At 37.0% G+C, this 20,516-nt stretch overlaps 1 protein-coding gene across 1 annotated transcript in view; it reads left to right on the top strand.

The window, feature by feature from the left end:
* Positions 1–5,101: 5,101 nt before the first annotated feature.
* Positions 5,102–20,516, top strand: part of DRD3 (dopamine receptor D3) — a 71,052-nt gene continuing 55,637 nt past the window's right edge. Inside the window, exon 1 of the mRNA XM_054482782.1 lies at positions 5,102–5,246. The gene's annotated coding sequence lies outside the window, so the exon portion shown is untranslated. The remainder of the gene's footprint in view (positions 5,247–20,516) is intronic.

Below are 20,516 nucleotides of genomic sequence, written 5' to 3'. Positions count from 1 at the left end.
TTCTTTGTTTTGGACTGAAGTATTGAGAAAGGGACAACCACAGTATGTCAAAGAACCCATTCCAACTCATATTTTACAGTAAGTTAATAATTGTCAAGCATATGTTGACAACCTAAAGATGAGTAAGCAGAGAAAAATTACTGGACCTTTATAAAATTTCTGCAATTAAAAAGAAAGGAATTTGCTTCCAATTTTGGTATGCCAAAGCAAGGTCCAACCAGACTGATTCTCCTACAGATAACAGCTACAAACTTCGCACAAAATATAAGAAGTAAACTATCTGAAAGCCTTGGAGAGTGAATAAAAGCAGGTAGATTCTGGAGGAGTGTTAAAACCTGTAAAAAAGGAATAGGCACCTGATGAATTTCCCGTTTTTCAAATGGTGTTGAGCAAGCTGCAGTCGGCAACTGAAGGCAAGCTGCAGTCAGCAGCTGCTCAAAGCAGCTAAAACTACTAGAAAATCATAATCCATCTAGTCTGAAGAATGAGAGGATAGTCCTGGGGAAACCACAGCCATTGAAAATTAAGGAATGAATCTCAGAAAAGCAGTCAGAAAGGAGAAGCTCTGCATGCTGTGTATAAATTCTGCCTAAATCTCTGGTTGACTCCTGAACCATATCTCTGTGGAGCAAATTCCAACTAAAGACAAAAGAAATGAACTGAAATTTGAGTTGCTACCTAAAAAGCAAAGTTTGCATGTTGGGGGTGCAATCAGGTCAACTGCCTAATAAAACAATGCCAGCAAAATAAATATTTAGAAGAATGCAGCAGAATCCACACCTACCATTCACAATGTCCAGAATAAAATGCAAAATTACTCAACATACAAAGAATGAGAAAAGTTGACTTGTTCTCAAGAGAAAAAGAAATCAATGGAGACCAACTCCAGAATGATCCAAATATTGGATTAGCAACTGTTATAACTATACTTGATGAGGTAAAGAAAAACAATCGCAATGAATAAAATGATAGGATATCTCAGCAGAGAAGTAGAAACTATATTTTAAAAACTAAATGTAAACTCAAGAACTAAAAAAAAAAATTTTTTTAATTTGCTGAATGGACTTAATGGAATTGAGATGACAAATGAAACAATCCTTTAACTTGAGATAGGTTAATAGAAATTTTCCAATCTGAAAAAATAAAAATAAGAAAAAAATTGAAAAAAAGAATAGATTTTCAGAAACCCATGGGACAATATCAAATATCAAATGGCCTAACATACATGCAACTGAAATCTTTAAAGGAGAAAAGTGTGAAAATGAGGCATTAAAATTTTGAAAAAGTAATGGCCAAAATTTTCCCAATTTTGGTGAAAAACATAAATTCACATATTCCACCTTAGGCAATTCAGTTATAAGCAGAATAAATACAAACAAAGCCATACCTAGCAGCATCATAGTCAAACTGCTAAATACCAAAGATGAAGAGAGAATAATTTTAAAGTTCCAAAAGAAAAATATAAACTCAGGATTCTATATTCAGCAAAAATATCCTTCAAGAAAGAAAGAAAAAGAAAATGAAAATAATTCATTGCCAGCAGATGTGCACTCTAAGAAAGTATAAAGGGAGTTCTTCCTGTTGAAGGAAAATGAAACCAATTTTTTTTTTTTTTTCTAGCCATATGAAACGCATTTTTTTTCTTTTTTTCCAACTTTTATTTTAGGTTGGAACATGTGCAGGTATGTTAACATGGGTAAATTGTATGTCACAGGAGTTTGATGTACAGATAATTGTCACTTCAGTAATTAGCATAATATCCAATAGGTAGTTTTTTTCATCCTCACCCTCCTCCCGTCCTCCACCCTTAAGAAGGTCCTGGTGTTTACTGTTTCCTTCTTTGTGTCCATGTGTAATCAGTGTTTATCTCCCACCTATAAGTAGGAACATGCAGCATTTGGTTTTCTGTTCCTGCATTAATTCACTTAGGATAATGGCCTCCAGCTCCATCCATGTTTCTGCAAAGAACATAATCTCATTCTTTTTTATGGCTGCATATCATTCCATGGTGTATACATACCACATTTCCTTTATCCAGTCAACAATTGATGGGCATCTAGGTGAATTCCATGTGTTTGCTATTGTGAATAGGGCTGCAATTAACATACTCATACATATGTCTTTACAGTAGAGCAATTTCTATTCCTTTGGATATATACCCAGTAATAAGATTACTGAACTAATTTACATTCCCTCCAGCAGTATATAAGCATTCTCTTTTCTCTGCAACCTGTCCAGCATCTGTTACTCTTTGAATTTTTAGTAACAGCCATTCTGACTGGTATGAAATGGTATCTCACCATGGTTTTGATTTGCATTTTCCTAATGATTAGTGATATTGAGCATTTTTTCATATGCTTTTTGGCCACTTGTGTGTCTTCTTTCGAGAAGTGTCTGTTCATGTCCTTTGCCCATTTTTCAATGGGATTGTTTTTTGCTTGTTGATTTGTGAAGCAAAATCTTAAGGAAGGAATGAAGCACATCAGAAATGGCAAATATCTGATAAATATATTGGATTATGTATTCCTCTGAATTTCTTTAGACTACATATAACTGCTTAAAGCAAAAACAATAATAATATTTTGTTAGGGTTTATGATGTGTATAGATGTAATACATATAATAACTAAAATATAAAGGATAGAGATGGGAATAAATGAACCTACATAGTTAAAAGAGTTCTACATTTCATGTGACAATATTAATTCTAAATAGACAATGAAAAATTACAGATGTATATTATAAACCCCATAGCATCCACTAAAATGTAATACAAATAGATACAACTAAAAACCTAATTTATCAACTTAAATGTAATTCTAAAAAAAATGTAAATAATCAAAAAAAGAGATCAGTCTAATAGAGAAAATATTGTCCTCTTTGAAGGAGAAATTTCCCCAAAATGTTCTAGTTTGTTTTGTAATTCTCAAGAAAGAACACTGTATCTCTGAAACTAAAACCAATAATACAGAGAAAGCAATATAAAAGAAGACTTCGGGAGGAATTAAAAGAAACAAATCATTATTGTGATAATTAAAAACAGTCATAAAACAAATAACAATAGATTAACTGAAAGACAAAACTGAAAACACTGAAATTAGAGAAAACAGAAAGGGCAGTGACATCTGTAGGGGGCCTAGGGACAGTACTAGAGGACAATCATGAGAAATCTTACCTAGAAATAATAAGGATCCTGGAAAGCAGGATTGAGCAGGGGAACAAGTTGAGCTATGATGTTTCTCACTGTCTGCTTCACAGGGAGTACTACCTACAATACCTTAAAATAAAAAATAATTGCTATTCACCTTTTTTAAAAGTAAAAGTAATGCCACAGGTAACTCTTAAGTCAGAAAGATGGTAAATAATCTGAAAGGTAATAACAAAAGTAATCTGCCTATAAAATCTCAGATTTTATTAATGAAATCCAGAACTTGGGAAATATGAAGGAAGTAAATGAATGATAAATTTCTCATCCAACACAGTGAATACATATTTATTTATTTCTAAATAAAGCTATAAAATATAATCTTATTTGAATCTGACAGTAAAAATAAACTAAAAGGAAACTTTAGGTGTCACTGAACTTCAGAAAATTATTTATTTAAAAAAAAACTACTTCATCCAAAAATTTGTCTTTGAAGTTAAGGAAAACAATTTAAGAAAAAACATGGGCCGGGCGTGGTGGCTCACGCCCGTAATCCCAGCACTTTGGGAGGCCAAGGCGTGCAGATCACCTGAGGTAGGGACTTTGAGACCACCCTGACCAACGTGGAGAAACCCCGTTTCTACTAAAAATACAAAAAATTAGCTGGGTGTGGTGGCACGCGCCTGTAATCCCAGCTACTCGGGAGGCTGAGGTAGGAGAATTGCTTGAACCCGGGAGGCAGAGGTTGCGGTGAGCCGAGATCGCGCCATTGCACTCCAACCTGGGCAACAAGAGCGAAACTCAGTTTCAAAAAAAAAGAAGAAGAAAAAGAAAGAAAAAGAAAAAACATGAAGGGGTTTAAGTGATTGTGTGAAGAGTCTTTCAACATGTGCTTAATGGGCATAAGTTTACGTTTCCAAAAGGCAATACTTAATTAACTGTCTTTAAGCATCTGAAGATACGACTAGGCCTAAACAACAACAGAAAAGTTTTTATTTTTAAAAACGTTGAACTCATGGAGGAGATAAATAGGGACAAGCTCCTATGAAAAAGAAAATAACCTATAAAAACGACAAATTAGTTTCAAACAGGAAAACTAAATACAACACAGGAATGTGATTAAATTTAGTAATTATGACAAGCCTAAAGAAAGTATACACGAATACCAAGCATTAGTTGTTCCTCTTCATCTTTCTGAATTATCTGAAATTTTGCTTTATTATTTCAGAAAATACTGCTTTTTCATTTCCATCAATTGCTCATATCACGCAGTATAATTTACTTCATTTTCATAACATAAATTTCTTATATGCACTTTCGGTTTTCTCTGAGTTTCTAATTGTATTTCTTTGTTGTTGCTGCTGGTGATACTTTTCATTTATAGAGATTTGTTGTTGTTGTTTTAATCTTCCTCTCACCGATCGTGTACCTTGTACTTGCAGGTTCTTAACAATTCATAATACATCTATCTGCCTTCTCTTTGAAGACAATTTTCATGACTTTTCTTGTTTTATGTTATAATCTGAACTGTTTAATTTTAGGCCTTCTAATGAATTGTTACAGTAGAATTTCTTTTTATCTCATTCAGAGATTAGTTCCAATAGTTATTAACTCTCATAATGAGGGAAAGAATAAGTCAGTCAAAACTGACTTAGAACTGACACAGATATTAAATAGGCAGGTAAGGACATTGACATCATTATTGTTACTGTATTCTTTATATTTAAAAAGTTATGTAGAGGCATGCAAAAGAAAAAAAACACATTGAATTTTTAGACATAAAAATCATGATATATGCTATGGTTTGAATGTGTCCCCCAAAGTTTGTGTGTTGGAAATTTAATCCCCAATGCAACAGTGTTGAGAGGTGGGACTTTAAGGGCTGATTAGGTCATAAGGGCTCTGTCCTCATGAATGGATTAATGTTTCTATCACCATAGTGGGTTAGCTATTTTGAAAGTGGCTTCATTATAAAAGCAAGTTCAGCCTCCTCTTGCTCTCACCCTCTCTTGCCCTTCCGCCTTCCGCCACGAGATGACACAGCACAAAGGTCTTTGCCAGATGTTTGTGCCACACTCTTGGACTTCCCGGACTCCAGAACTGTGAGCCAAATAAATTTCTGTTCATTATAAATTATCCAGTCTCAGGTATTCTGTCATAGCAGCACAGAACGGACCAAGACAATATGGGAGATGAAAATGTTGTTGGAGGGAATTAATGGCATGTTAGACATCATGGAAGAAAAAATTAGTGAATTTCACATGAAAACAAAAACTATCTAAAATGAAACAGTAAGAATTTTTAAATTCTATATAACAGGTATAATTTTTTGCTGGGCGTGGTGGTTTACACCGATAATCCCCATGCTTTGGGAGGTTGAAGTGAGGGTATCCCTTGAGGCCAGGAGCTCAAGCCAGCTTAGGCAACATAATGAGACACTGTCTTTATAAAAATATGTATTTTTAAAATTAGCTTGGCATTGTGGTATGCACGTATATAGTCCTAGCTGCTTGAGAGGCTGAGGTGGGAGGATCATTTGAGCCCAGGAGTTCAAGGCTGCAATGAGGTATGATTGTGCCACTATATTCCAACCTGGGCAACAGAGCAAGACCTTGCCTCTAAAAAAACAAAAACATATTTATATGTTTTGTAAATTAAGTGTAGAAGTGTGTGTGTATTTATTTCTCTATCTATAGATATCTATCTATCTATAGATATAGAGAGATTGGGAAATAAAAGCTAGCCAATTAGAAAGAAGTAAAACTGTCATAATTTTCAGATGATATGGTAATCTATGTATATAATCTACACCAAAAAATCTACCCAAAAAAAATCCTACTAGAACTAAATAAGTAAGTAAGGTACAGAATACGAAATCAATCTATAAAAAGCGATTGTATTTCTATATAATAGCAACAAGCAATTGGAAATTGAAATTATAAACCAGACTGAGTGTAGTGGCTCACACCTGTAATCCCAGCACTTTGGGAGGCTGAGGTGGGCAGATAGCTTGACCTCAGGACTTCGAGACCAGCTGAGGCGGGAGGATTACTTGAACCCAGGAGGCTGAGGCTGCAGTGCCCCATGATTGCACCACTGCACTCCAGCCTGGGTGACAGAGTGAGGCTCCATCTCCAAAAAAAGAAAAAAAAACAGAAATTATGAAACAATATCATTTATTAAGCATTAAGAATATGAAATTTTCTTAAAGATACATCTGACAAAAGATAGAAAAAACCTGTACCCCAAAAACCTAAAAAATATTGCTGAGAAAAACTGAGACCTAAATAAATAGATATACTTTTGTTTATGTGTTAAAAGATTCAATATAGATTTCTACAGAAGATCTTTATAACTTGATTTGTAGAATAAATGCAATCCCAATCAAAATCTCTGCAGACTTTTTGGTAGAAAATAAGGAGCTGGCTTTAAAGTTCATATGGAAATATTAAGGAATGAGAATAGCCTAACAAATTTGAAAAACAAGAACAAAGTTAGGGAGGTCTAACATCACCTGACTTGAAGACATATATAGCCACAGTAAACAAGACTGTTTGGTATTGGTGTCAAGATAGACAAATATATTAATGGAACAAAAGAGGAGTCCAGAAATATACCTAGATAGATATGGACACTCATTTTCAATGAAGTTGCAAAGGCAATTCAATGGTGAAAGAATAACTTTGCCAACAAAAGGTGGTAGAAAACATGAAAATTCTTATGCAAAAATATGAAATTCAATCCATGTCTTGTACCATAAACAAAAACAAACTCAAAAGAAATAATAGATTTAAGCGTAAAACCTGATAATACTAAACTTTTAGAAGAAAATCTTTGTGACCTTGGGTTAGGCAAAGATTTCTTATATGAGACATCAAAACACAATCCATTAAAAGGAAAGTATTAGTAAATTGTACTCTATCAAAATTTAATACTTTTGCCCTTTAAAAGACACTTTTGGCCAGATGCAGTGGCTTATGCTTGTAATCCTAGCATTTTGGGAGTCTGAGGTGGGGAGATTGCTTGAGGCCAGGAGTTCAAGACCAGCCTGGGCAACATGGCGAGACCTCTTCTCTACAAAAAAAAAAAAAAACACTTTTTTAAATTAGCCAAGTGCATCTATAGTCCTAGGCACTCAGGATGCTTAGGCCAGGGGATCGCTGAAACCAAGGAGTTTGAAGTTACAGTGAGTTATGATCATGCCACTGCACTCCACCTGGACAACAGAGCAAGATCTTGACTAAAAAAAAAAGGAAAAAGTAAATAAAAGACTATTAGGTGCATAAAAAGACAGACATAGACTGGAAAAAAATATATTTACAAAGCATATATTAGATAAAAGACTTGTATTTAGAATGTATAATGGACTCTCAAAACTCAATAATAAGAAAACAAACATCCAGTATAAAATGGGGGAAGGATCTGAATAGATACTACGCTAACACAAAGATATGGAGATGGTAACCAAGCACAAGAAAAGATGCCCAGCATTGTTATTCATTAGAGAAATGCAAGTTAAAACCACTAGACATCAGGTCATATCTATTAGTATGACTAAAATTTAAAAGACTGGCTATACAAGTGTCAACCATACAAAGTTCAGTAAGGATGTAGAGCTGGAAATTTTATGCATTGTTGGTGGAAATGTAAAATAGTACAGCCGCTTTAGAAAACTGTGTGGTACTGGTTTACCACACAGGATCCAGTCATTCCATGCCTCAGTATTTATTCACAGGAAAAGAAGCCTATATCCAACCAGGCATGGTGATGTGAGCATGTGGTCTCAGCTACTAGGTAGGCTGAGGCAAGAGGATTGTTTGAGCCCAGGAACTGCAGGCTTCAGTGAGCCATGATCATGCCATTGCACTCCAGCCTGGGTGACAGTGTGAGACCCCGTCTCAAAAAAAACTAAAAATGAAAAAGTAGAAATAAAGTAAAATAAAAAGAAGCATATATCCATACAAAGATTTGTGTATGTATGTTCATAGCTGCTTATTTGTAATAACCAAAAACTGGAAATTGATAAATAATGGGATACTACTTAGCATTAAAAAGAAGTGACTACTGATACAAACAACGTGAATAGGAAATAACTAGGCCAAGTGAACAACAAAAACAGTTCCTATGTTACGGACAGCAATCCCTCTGCCAACATGGCCATCCTGCTCAAAATGTGCCCTTGTTGCACAAAGATATTCCAAAGGTTACCTAGAGAGTCTAGAGTACAACAGGTATATTCCTTCCCTGGTTCTGTATACTTTTGTTTATACAGCCTAAAGTTGCACAGCTTTGAAGTTTTGTGGATGTCTCCTTTATTTTAACCAGATTGCTCGTTTTAAGCTTGTGATCCAATCAACCATTCTCTGCCTAAGTCTTAGTCCCACAGTATTGTCAAGCCAGATCTCCCCAACTTCTTCTTATGTAAATGGATGTTTTATATGTGAATAAGACATTTTATAATTTTAAAGTGTCTTATAATATTATAAATATAAATGCTTTATATTTAACCCTTTGGAATCCTAATTGCACTATTCAAAATGGCAATATACTGGCTACCCCTCCCCACTTTGAATGAACTTTAAACCTGAAAATAAAACTATATAGATGTTCAATCACAAGGCCAATAACGTTTCAGAGTCAATTTATGTCTTATTGTCTCTATTTGCCATCTTCTGTTATTACATAAATAATAAAGAGTACTATGGAATTTAGTTGCTTTGCTTAGCTAAATTGTGAATAATGGAAATATTTTCATAATTTTTACATTTTACTATGTGATTTCAGACATTTAACATTTTCTCATTTTGATATTCACACTTTTGCCAGGGTATGTCAATCATCCTTGGCTACGCATAGTGAATCAGGACAATATCAGCCAGACATCCCTTACCTAGACTAGGGCTGAATGCACCTAGTCTTCATTTTATGGAGATTTTTTTAAGTATCTCCCAGTTGTTGAAAATGAGACAAAAAGTAAACAAAAGTAACTTACAGGAAGTCACACTCTTCTCCTTAGAATTCAGGTACGCCACCTCAAGAAAATGTTTTACTGGTATTTAGTAGCAGATTTATAAGCTCCTCCAAGGCTCCCATCTTCATCCGCCTTTATTCTATTCCTCCCTGTTCCCCAAAAGGCCTAAAGTACTTGACAAGCCTCTGGCTCAGCCTCAAGTGGTTCCTTTTGAAATAAAATCACTGATGAGTAGATTAGAGCTGATTGGAGATACCTGCCTGGGGGAATTTCCTATGAATTGAGAGCAGACAAGCTTCCCCTAAGTCTGGAGAAAGTTGTTTCTCCTTCACTGTTGATGACTAAGAAAAGCAGAATTTTCTCTGAACATTAGTAACAAATGACTTCACAGCAGGAGACTTTGTTTTACTTAAGTGGTTTAAAAAAAAAAAAAAAAAAATCTTTGCAAGATGCCCAAGACCATGTCAGTCTTTCCCATGGAAGGAAGCAATGGTAGGAAGGGATGCAAGACAATACAGCACACTTGCCTTCAAAGTAACAGAAAAAGGCGGGTAGCAAGTCCAAGTTCATCACATGAAAAACTAATAACAGAACGTACCACATTTGTGTAAGATCAGAAAAGTTGGCATGCTCAACACATCTTAGAGACGTTGAGGACAGAAATCTTAATGGATTCAGGATTCAGGGCACCTGCAGTGGCTCACACTTGTAATCCTAGCCTTTGGGAGGCTGAGGTGGGTGGACTACTTGAGGTCAGGAGTTCAAGACCAGCCTGGCCAACATGGTGAAACCCTGTCTCTACTAAAAATACAAAAATTAGCCAGGCATGATGGTACATGCTTGTAATTCCAGCTATTGGGGGGCTGAGGCAGCAGGATCACCTGAACCTAGGAGGCCAAGGTTGCTGTCAGTGGAGATCATGCCACTGCACTCCAGCCTGGGTGACGGACTGAGACTCCGTCTCAAAAAACAAAAACAAACAAAAAATGGATTCAGGATTCAGAGGGTCCTGCTATGGTGTACCTTCTGAAACACAGCTAGACAAAACCACCAGTTGGATGGAAACAGAATGAGGAAACTGAGTCTAAAACACTGACTTACAGGACTACAAAAATCACATTGGCTATGTTATTTGGGGATATCATTTAGGGTATGCCATCAAAGTCCTAGAGGTAAGCAGGGATAGAAACTGATTGACACCTTGACCATATTTTACGAATTAAAAATCAGAGCACATGATCAGACAGATGTGAATTTATTTAGAGGATAGAATATTTTAAATTAGAACTGACCAAGAGTGCAGAATGTATAATGACAAAGGAATAGGGAAACAAGAAAATCTAAGTTATATCTACTCAGTGAATGAACGTCATCAAAAAAAGCCAAATAAAACTATGTTTTATATTTGCAAACTATACGTGTGTGCTCATGTATACTCAAAAACTTCAATAAATAAAAATTAAGATGTTTATTTTAATATTTCCTTTTCTGGAATTTGATATTCCATTCCTCTATGTCTTTAATGTAGGAAGGAATCTAAGTCCCATTATTAAATGCACAAAATCCCTAAGAAGAAGAGATAGCATTTGGGGAAAAAAATGTGATTGGGATGCAAGGAAGGTATGTTATCTCCTCCTCTTCCTCCCTTACTTTCCATTCATAGGAGGTGGCCATATGCAATAGGGATGCTCTGTCTGCATAGTAGGTGAAATAGAAGTCCAGTATGGCCCCAGTTGACTCAGGAACTGCTCTGAGAAGCAGGGAGAGGGAACCTTCCAGGCTGGAAGAGCAGCCCTTATTTATTCAGGTCAGACGCTGTCTCTGACCCCATGTATAAGCATTAAACTGTTGGCTTGCCTCCATTTCTCATCTCATTCCAGTTGTTTCAGAGCTGGCAACTGTGAGAAATCTAGCACAGTATTTTTCAAACTATATGTTATGAAAGTTCTGTTGTTGTTGTTGTTGTTGTTTTGAGACGGAGTCTCACTCTGTCACCCAGGCTGGAGTGCAGTGGCACGATCTTGGCTCACTACAAGCTCCGCCTCCTGGATTCAGGCCATTCTCCTGCCTCAGCCTCCCAAGTAGCTGGGACTACAGGCGCCCGCCACCACGCCCGGCTAATTTTTTGTATTTTTAGTAGAGACGGGGTTTCACCGTGTTAGCCAGGATGGTCTCGATCTCCTGACCTCGTGATCTACCCGCCTCGGCCTCCCAAAGTGCTGAGATTACAGGCATGAGCCACCACGCCCGGCCTTCTTTTTTAGTTTGTTTTGTTTTGTTGCTTTTTTTAAAATTTCCAATCTACCTATAGGAAAGACGAAGTAGGGTAAAAGGGGGCATATAAGCCTAAAATTTAAATATTAAGTTCAACAGAAATAAAAGTATTTTGTCAAATTGCTATAAGTGTTTCTGATACTTACTCTCAATTTTTGTATCTACCTTATCTCAGACCCAGTTACAAAGTTTGCTTATCAGCATCAATTGATAAACCACACTTTGATCTCTGGAGACTGTTCCATTGACAATTGGAATAAGTAGACATAAAATTTCATTAGTCAACCTCAAGCTTTAGGATTGGAAGCTCGATGAACATCCGTCATAAGATAGTCATCTGGGAGAGGTAATTCTTGTATGAACTATTGAAGGCAAGTGTAATCACCAACAGAACTGCGGTTGAAGCAAAGAAAAAGACAGAGAACAATAAGGAGATGAAGAGAAATGGATTTGGAGGAGCACAGAGAAAAAATGTATCAAAATGTATGACCTACTTCAGAAATAAAAACAAGCATTATCAAGGCATTGAGAAATTGACTATACAGACCCTAGCCAGACCATACATAAATACAGAACTTTGGCCCACAACCTACAGCAACCTACCCAGGAAACCAACCCCTTATCTACAATAAGCAACCAGGGAGCCAGCCTGCTATAAATCAGACTTGCAGGGAGCCAGATTGCTATCTTCAGTGACAATCCAAGAAGCAAAACAATAATTTTCATAGCAATTGGTCCCAAGTGGCCAAGACTTGATCAATAACTGACAGCTTCCCTAATTTTTGTCCTCACTTCCAACTTAGGACCAGTCAGAGAAAGCAAAATATGCACCTCTAACCAGTCACAGAGGATAGTCTGCTTCTATAATAGTTAATCTACAGCTTCCCCATGCCACCAGCCTCCAATCAGGGCATATCTGAAGCCTTCCCTTTTTTTCCATTATAAAGCTTCCCCCTCCTCCCTCTGCCATTGAGCCTTTGCCAAAACATAAGTGATGATAGCTGACTCCCTTACTATAGCAAACTCCAAATAAATAGCCTTTGCTGTCTTATTTTGTTGGTCTTCATCTATTTCTACAGCATGCTTCCTCTAATTGATTGATCCTCAATGCTCTTATAGAACTTCCTTAAGCATTTCAGAGAAATCAGCACACTCTTAATAACTGGCTCCAATTCAATCACTATTTTGGCAGCTTCCTTTCCCTCATGTCGCACAATTTATCCATTGATAAGTCCTCATATATAACCCAATGTATTCACTCTTTCCCATCTCCAGTACTACCAGTGGAGTCCAGGGAGCCGCCAACTTGCTTCTGAGTTACCATAACAGCCTCCCCACACCCTGGCTTGCTCCTGCTGTAATCCACTCTCACACAGAAGAAAGAGGGATCTGCATATCAAATACATCATTTCTCTGCTTAAACCTTCAAAGGGCTTCCATCCCACTTAGAATAAAATGCAAACTCCTACACCATCTGGCAGCTTCTCTCCCCAGCCTCACCTTGTTCCACCTCTCTTGTCATCCACTACACCCAGCAACACTGGCCTTTTCAAATGTGCCAATCGTGTTCCCATCTCAGGGCCTCTGCACAGCTGGGAATGCTCTTCCCACTGACCTTTGCATGGTTGGCTGCCCCTTGTCTTTCAGATGTGAGCTTATCTGTCACCTCTTCAGAGAAGCAAAGAAAGCACCAAGTCTACCATAGTCACCCATTCACTGTCACCCAATTCTACCTCTCTGCGTAATGTTCACCATTATCCGAGACTTTCTCCTTTTACTTGGTTTTATTCTCCACCTCCCTACACCAGAGCAGAGATCTATCGGTCATGTTTATTCACTGTATTCTCTAGGCCCAAAACAGGCCTTTCATAGAATTAATTCTCAATAAGTATTTGTCGAACAAATGAGCAAAGGAGTTCGTGAATAAATGACTCATTGAACTGCCAGAGACTTTGGACTCTGGTAGGTAAAACTGTTCTCTTTTATCATGCCCTAGCTTGAACGTAACTCCCATACCCTATAAGGCCCAAATCAATCCTCAGCTTCTCTGGAGAGTCTTCCTTTTCTACTCGGATGATCTGCCTTTTCCTTTTCTATACACACAGCTCTGACTGTTGAAAAGATTCATTTGGATTTGATCATATCCTACTTTGGGGTCTCTCTTCTAGTCCTGTTAAACTCTTTCCTTGCTTCTTAACTTAGGCAGATGTGCATGTTCTACCCTCCCAAACACATTGATTTGTACTTCCTACAGAACAGTACCATGAACATAGTGGAAACTCAATAACTAGTTGTGTTGAGTACATTTTTAAATGCATATCAGGTAAAATTAGTATAACTATTGCTAAGCTGTTAAGGGCAGAGCCAACAACAGAATAAAGTCAAAAGAGATCTCAGAGCACTTCCTCAGGTCCACATGGATTCCCTGTTGGGACAAGCCCATGTTTCCCATTTTCTGTTTATTGGTTTGCTCTGTTTAAAATATATATATATATATATATATATATATATATAGTCCTTTTTCCTCTCTAGGATGCATTCTGTGCTCCAAAGGCAATAGTTATGCATGGATTGGGATAACATTCACTGAGGACATGCTTATAGGCCCAGTGGGCAGCCAGCCAGCAATTGCAGCTTGAATGACATATTTTTGCTTGGCAAAGAAAGAGCTGCTTCACCACCCCTGTGCTCAAATACCAGTTCACCTGGTTGGTGAAGGCTTCTTGCTATTTTATTGAAATTATACTCCTGCAAACTCATATATTAGTTGCTCTCCTAGAGTTTGGTTTGTGATACTGGCTCTATCTAAAGTATGTAAAAGAGCTAAAATTATGTTTTTATGAGTGAATTTTCAAAAAGAATCAGCAATTCCACAGGTTACTCCGGCTTTTTTCCCCATCTGCTGTGACAGCAGGTGTGATTTCACAAGCCCACTCCCATCAATCATCCTTTCCAACCTGTCTCTGATGCCTGACAAGGTGTTTATGTGCATAACATGGAAACCATCACTAGATCTTGCGAACAAATAAGGCTGCCTTTCAACAATACTTTGAAGGAAGACTTCCATGGAAACCTAGGTGCTAGGTTCAGGGGTTCAGGCTGGGAAGTCATTCAATTGCCACAGTGTCACCTTCTTCCAGGGGCTGCAAACTCAAAGCCCTTCGGGGCAAGACAGGTACTAGAAAGGTATGAAGCATCCTAGTGTCAAACAACAAGAAGTGGAGAAAACTGTGACCAAACTGAATGGTGCATGCTCTATCTAAAAAGTATTTGCATTCACTTTCCATAAAAATAGGCTGGCTAAACATAAGTTTTCTACAGGCATAATGTGGCCACCAATTTTCCATCTTTATGCCATTATTAAGTCAGTTTCCTAGTCTGCGGCCCAAATACTTAAGCTTTTCAAAGGATCTTAGAATTCATAAAATCATGGATAATTGGAGCTGGAAATGACCATAGAATTTATTTATTCCAACTTCATCTTTTCCAAATAAGGGAACTAAGGCTCAAAAGACTGATAAACCAGCCAAAGCAAATGCAACAAGGATATAGCAAGGATATAGACAAAACTCTAGTCTTCAACTCCAAGTCTGATGATCTTTCAGCTACTTGCCATTGCTTTTCCTAATGTGTTGGTAATATCTTACTCTTGATGTGTGCTTAATATAATATCCCCTTTAAAGATATATTGCACTGATATTAATAGTAGTAAAAGGATCAAATGATATAGGCTGGATTAAAATGTTAAATCAACTGAATAAAAGAGAATTTAGTCATTAAAGATGATAACCATAATATAAAATGTGTACAAATATTATTTATGATTACTTTACACGGTAAAGATAGACTATAAAATTAAGATTTCAACTATGTAAAATATATGTACAAGTGGACAAAGACTAGAATAAAATTTGCAAAATGAAACTGGCATGATTATGTTGTTATTCTTTTTAAAATCATTGTAATGCTGCTATATTATTCTTTGGAGTATTTCAGGTAATTCCCTTTGACAACATTACTTAGGGTTCATTTTAATCTTAAGGGTAGCCATTTGTCACTTCCTACACTCTTCCTTGCTAGCAAAAATTCCACATTTTATTCAGGTGTCCCCTGTTTTCCTTTGTGACTCAGGAATGTCCTAGTACATCTGTCAGCAGCAGTGCTCCTATTTCCTTTGCCGCTAATTGATTCAAGTGTGGACATGTGATGTAAATCTGGCAAATGAAACGTAAAGAGAATTTGCCAAGGGACTTCTGGGAAAGAGCTCCCTCAATGTTAAAAACAGGTCTCATTCTCCACCTCTGGATGTTGCACTGAGAATATGAATACATGTAGCTGGTGCAGCCATATTGTGAACATGAGGCAAGTCAGCCCCAGGATAAGATCTATAAGAGCAGAAGTGTTGAAAGGGGGCTGGGTGTGGTGGCTCACGCCTGTAATCCCAGCACTTTAGGAGGCCCAGGCGGGCGGATTACTTGAGGTCAGGAGTTCAAGGCCAACTTAGGAAACATGGTGAAACCCCATCTCTACTAAAAATACAAAAATTAGCTGGGTGTTGTGGCACACGCCTGTAGTCCCAGCCACTTGAGGGGCTGAGGCATGAGAATCGCTTGAACCTGAGCCGGAGGTTGCAGTGAGCTGAGATCTCACCATTGCACTCTAGCATGGGTGACAGAGAGAGACTCCATCTTAAAAAAAAAAAAAAAAAAGGAAAACAAGAAATGTTGATCCCTAATGAATTCGTGTGAAGCCATCTACCTCTGGATTTTTTATGTGAGATAATCAACTCTTTATCATTTCATTCAATTGAGAAGGGGTTTTCTGTTATTTGCCAAAGCCCCAGCCAAAATAATAAACTTGATTCTCCAAGTGCACTTGGATACCTATATGGAGAGGGGAGATGCTCAGGTATTTGCTTCTGTTTTTCTCTTCCTAGGGCACAGGGAGCATGATTATGTTGAATTATCTAGTGTCTCATTTCATGAGTTTGGTCATAATGACTATGAGGCACAATCCATTTGCCTGAGTTACCTGCTATGGTTCTATTAAGTACCCTAATATGACTAGAACCTTATGAACATCAACACTTTTATATGGCATTGTTAAAACATAAGTAACAGTTTGAGCCAATTTGAGAGAGACTTAGGGAAAATAAGATAGACATGAGGAGAAAATGGGCATTTCCAGGGATAGTGAAGCCATTCCAGTGAAGCCGAGATTTTGAACTCCCAAGAGTTCTAGTGATATCAAATGCCCTTCTTGGATAATAATATTTGTCCCTTTTCAAACCAACTACTTTGTAATAGTCTGTCATTTTGCTTTACTCTGGGAATGACCATATTTCAATCATGGCAATGCAGTAGGATATCTGAACATCAATGACAAGATTGCAAAGGAGTTGTGGAAGCAACAAAGGCTTTATTGAATTCAAGATTATTGTCATTAACATACGAAGTCCTACAAGTCCTGTCTGCTGGGGAGAACTGAACTTTTGAGGATTAGACAATGTAACCCACAGAAAATGGATTGCAGATGTACTTTACACATGCTGAGTATCTTGAAAAACAAGATATGAAGATAAAGCTGCTCCTTTGTGCTCTAGGGCAGAGATCAAACCATTATAAAGGCACTTACCCAAGAGAAGTACAGTGTGTGAACACACAAAACCCAACTTATGACAAAAATAATGATAGTTTATTTCTAATCTTAGAGAACATTTTTTAGACATTTGCAAAAAAAGAAAAGGAAGAAAACACACGATCTGTTCTTTGATGGAATGTTGTCAACTATGAAAAAGTTAAAGTGCCTCTACTACTCCTCCATCTTATTCCCCGTGATACATGTCCCTAAATGCCTAGAATAAAACAGTTGAAACATGTCTCATCCAGTCTAGAGTCTCCAGGCAACTTTTGAGCCTCTAGATCTTCACTTTCTCAGACATTTCTACTTCCATCATAATAACACTTCCACATCTCTCTCATCTTCCATCTTCTATACACACAGTTCTCTGATTTCCAGGGGGAGAAATAAAAGCCAATGGAAAAAAGGTGATGATTTCAGAAATAAGGTGGAGTAGGAAGCACCAGGAATCTGTTTCCCCAGCTAGACACAATTGCACTGGCAGAGTCTGCCTGACGTAATTATTTTGGAACTCTGGAATCTATTGAAAGCTTGCAACTTCCAGGAGAAGGCTTGGATGGTAAATTAAGTTTATTTTGGTCATATCAGCTCTTAGCATAATAGCAATTACCCATTCTCCACTTCCAGCAATGTGGCATACAGCTATGTCTGAATTCTTGGAGCAGCTTGCAGGAGCCAGAGTGGGCAAAAAGAACCTTGTCCTCCAAATAGAGGGGAACTATGGTCTGATTATTGATAGCTCCTTCTGATCACAGAGATTCAGACAAAGGAGTATGCTACCACGGTTTTTGCACCTCCCCAACTGTTATAAGCCCCTCCCTGTCTGGCTGTAGTAACTTCAAGAAGATTTAGAGCCAGGTGCAGTGGCTCATGCTTGTAATCCCAACACTTTGGGAGGCCAAGGTGGGCAGATCACCTGAGGTCAGGAGTTCAAGACCAGCCTCACCAACATGGAGAAACCCTGTCTCTACTAAAAATACAAAATTAATTGGGCATGGTGGCACATGCCTGTAATCCCAGCTGAGATTGGGAAGCTGAGACAGGAGAATTGCTTCCATTTTTTAAAAATCTACCTTTATTTTTCTATTTCCCCCTTTTGGAAGTCGGACATTAAAGACTAGGACATTAAAAAACAACACATATACAGGGAAAATTAGAAAGTGACTGCACTTACCTAGGGAAAGGTACAGGTTTAGAAAAGAAACCTTAAATTTGCACATCAGGCTGATCCTTGACACAGAAACAGCACATAACATTTTTTAAAAGTAGTAAACAAAACACTAACAAAAAAATATGCAAGCCCTGGAGAAGAAGGAGAATCTGATTTACAGAGTTACCACATTATTAACTTCAAATGTCTGTTTTTCAACAAAAAATTACAAGACACCAGCCTGGGCAACATTGTGAGACTCCACCTCTATAAATAAATAAATAAAATAACATTTTCCAGCATGGTAGCTTGTAGTCCTGGCTACTCAGGAGGCTGAGGGAGGAAGATTGCTTGAGCCCAGGAGTTTGAGGTTACATTGAGCTATGATTATGCCACTGCACACTAGCCTGGGTGACAGACCAAGCCCTTGTCTTTAAAAACAAAATAAAGTTACAAGGCACATGAAGAAACAGAAAAGTATGGCACATTCAAATTTTTTTTAATTAATCAACCAAAACTATTCCTGAAAGAGTCTCAGTGGCAGATCTACTAGACAAAGACTTTAAAACACCTAACTTAAAGTCTCAAAGAACTAAAAGAAGATGTGGGAAAAGTCAAGAAAACAACCTATGAATAAAATGGAAATATTAGTGAAGAGATAGAAACACTAAAAAGAACCAAAAAGATATTCTGAAGCTGAAAATGTAATAACTAAAATTTTAAACTTCACTAGACAGATTTAAAGGCAGATTTAAGCAGACAAGAAAGAATCAGCAAACTTGCACATACAATGAAAATTATCAGTCTGAGGAATAAAAAGAAAAGCGATTGAAGAAAAGTGAACAGAGCCTAAAAGACATATGGGACACCATCAAGTGAACCAACTAATACACTGTAACAGCACCAGAAAGAGAAGGGCTAGATAAAGGGTAAGAATATTTGATGAAATAATGGCTGAAAAGTTTCTAAATCTGATGAAAGACATAAATACAAACATCCAAGAAGCACAATGAACTTCAAGATGAACCCACACCAAGACTCATTATAATCAAACTTCTGAAACATAAGGACAGAGAATTATGAAAGCAGCAAAAAAAGAAGTGATTCATCATACACGAGGGATCTTTGGTAAGAACATTAACAAATTTCTCATGAGAAACTTTGGCCCATCAGGCAGTGGGACAATGTATTCAAAATGCTAAAAGAAAAAAATACCTGTCAACCAAGAATTTTATATCAGTACAATTGTCCTTCAAAAGTGAAGGAGTTCAGGTGCAGTGGCTCACACATATAATCCCAACATTTTGGGAGGCCAGGGTGGGCAGATCACTTGAATTCAGGAGTTCGAGACCAGCCTGGCCAACATGGCGATACACTGTCTTTACTAAAAATGCAAAAAATTAGCCAGATATGGTGGCACGCACCTGTAGTCCCAGCTACTTGGGGGACTGAAGCAGGAAAAGAAGGAGAACATAAGACGTTGCCAGATAAACAAAACTGAGGAGCTCATTACCACATTACCACTAGACCTTCCCTGCAATAAATATTCAAGGGAGTCCTGCAAGGCGAAATGAAAGGACATTAGACAGTAACTTGAAGCTGTATGAAGAAACAAAGAGCTCAATAAATGCAAGGATCTTTATAAAAGCTAGCAGTATTTTGCTATCTACATAATTTAAGAGACTAATACATTTAAAAGAAAACAATCATTAGTCTAAAAGCTAACATTGTTGTAACTTTGGTTTGTGGCTCCATGTTTTGTTTTTTATATAATTTAAGAGATTAATGCATTTAAAATAATTATTAGTTTATTTTTGGGGTCACACAATATACAAAGGTATAATTTTATGACATCAACAACCAAAAAGATGAAGAAAGAATAGTAGAGGACCAGATATTTTATGTTATTGAAGTTAGACTGGTATAAACTCCAGTTAGAGTATTATAACTTTAGGATGTTAAATGTAATCTCCATTGCAACCAAAAAGAAATAGTTAAGGAATATAAACAAAAGGAAATAAGAAAGGAGTTTAAACATTTCACCACAAAACATCAACTAAACACACACAAAAAAGAGTCACGCAGAGTGAGATGTGGGAAAGCTATAAGGCATATAGAAAACAAATAGCAAACAACAGAAGCAAGTCCTTATTTATCAGTAATTTCTTTAAATGTAAATGGATTAAACTACCCAATCAAAAAACAGAGATCAGCAGAATGGATAAAAAATACATGATTGCTGGATATACTGTCTACAAGAAACTAACTTTAGATCCAAAGACACACAAAAAATAATAAAAATAAAAATAATAAAAAAGAAAAAAGAAAACAAAGGTA

The sequence above is a fragment of the Pongo pygmaeus genome, chromosome 2 (assembly GCF_028885625.2).
Source record: "Pongo pygmaeus isolate AG05252 chromosome 2, NHGRI_mPonPyg2-v2.0_pri, whole genome shotgun sequence".
Lineage (NCBI taxonomy): Eukaryota > Metazoa > Chordata > Mammalia > Primates > Hominidae > Pongo > Pongo pygmaeus.
The sequence above is the reverse complement of the archived record's forward strand: the minus strand, read 5'-3'. Positions and strand labels throughout refer to the sequence as shown.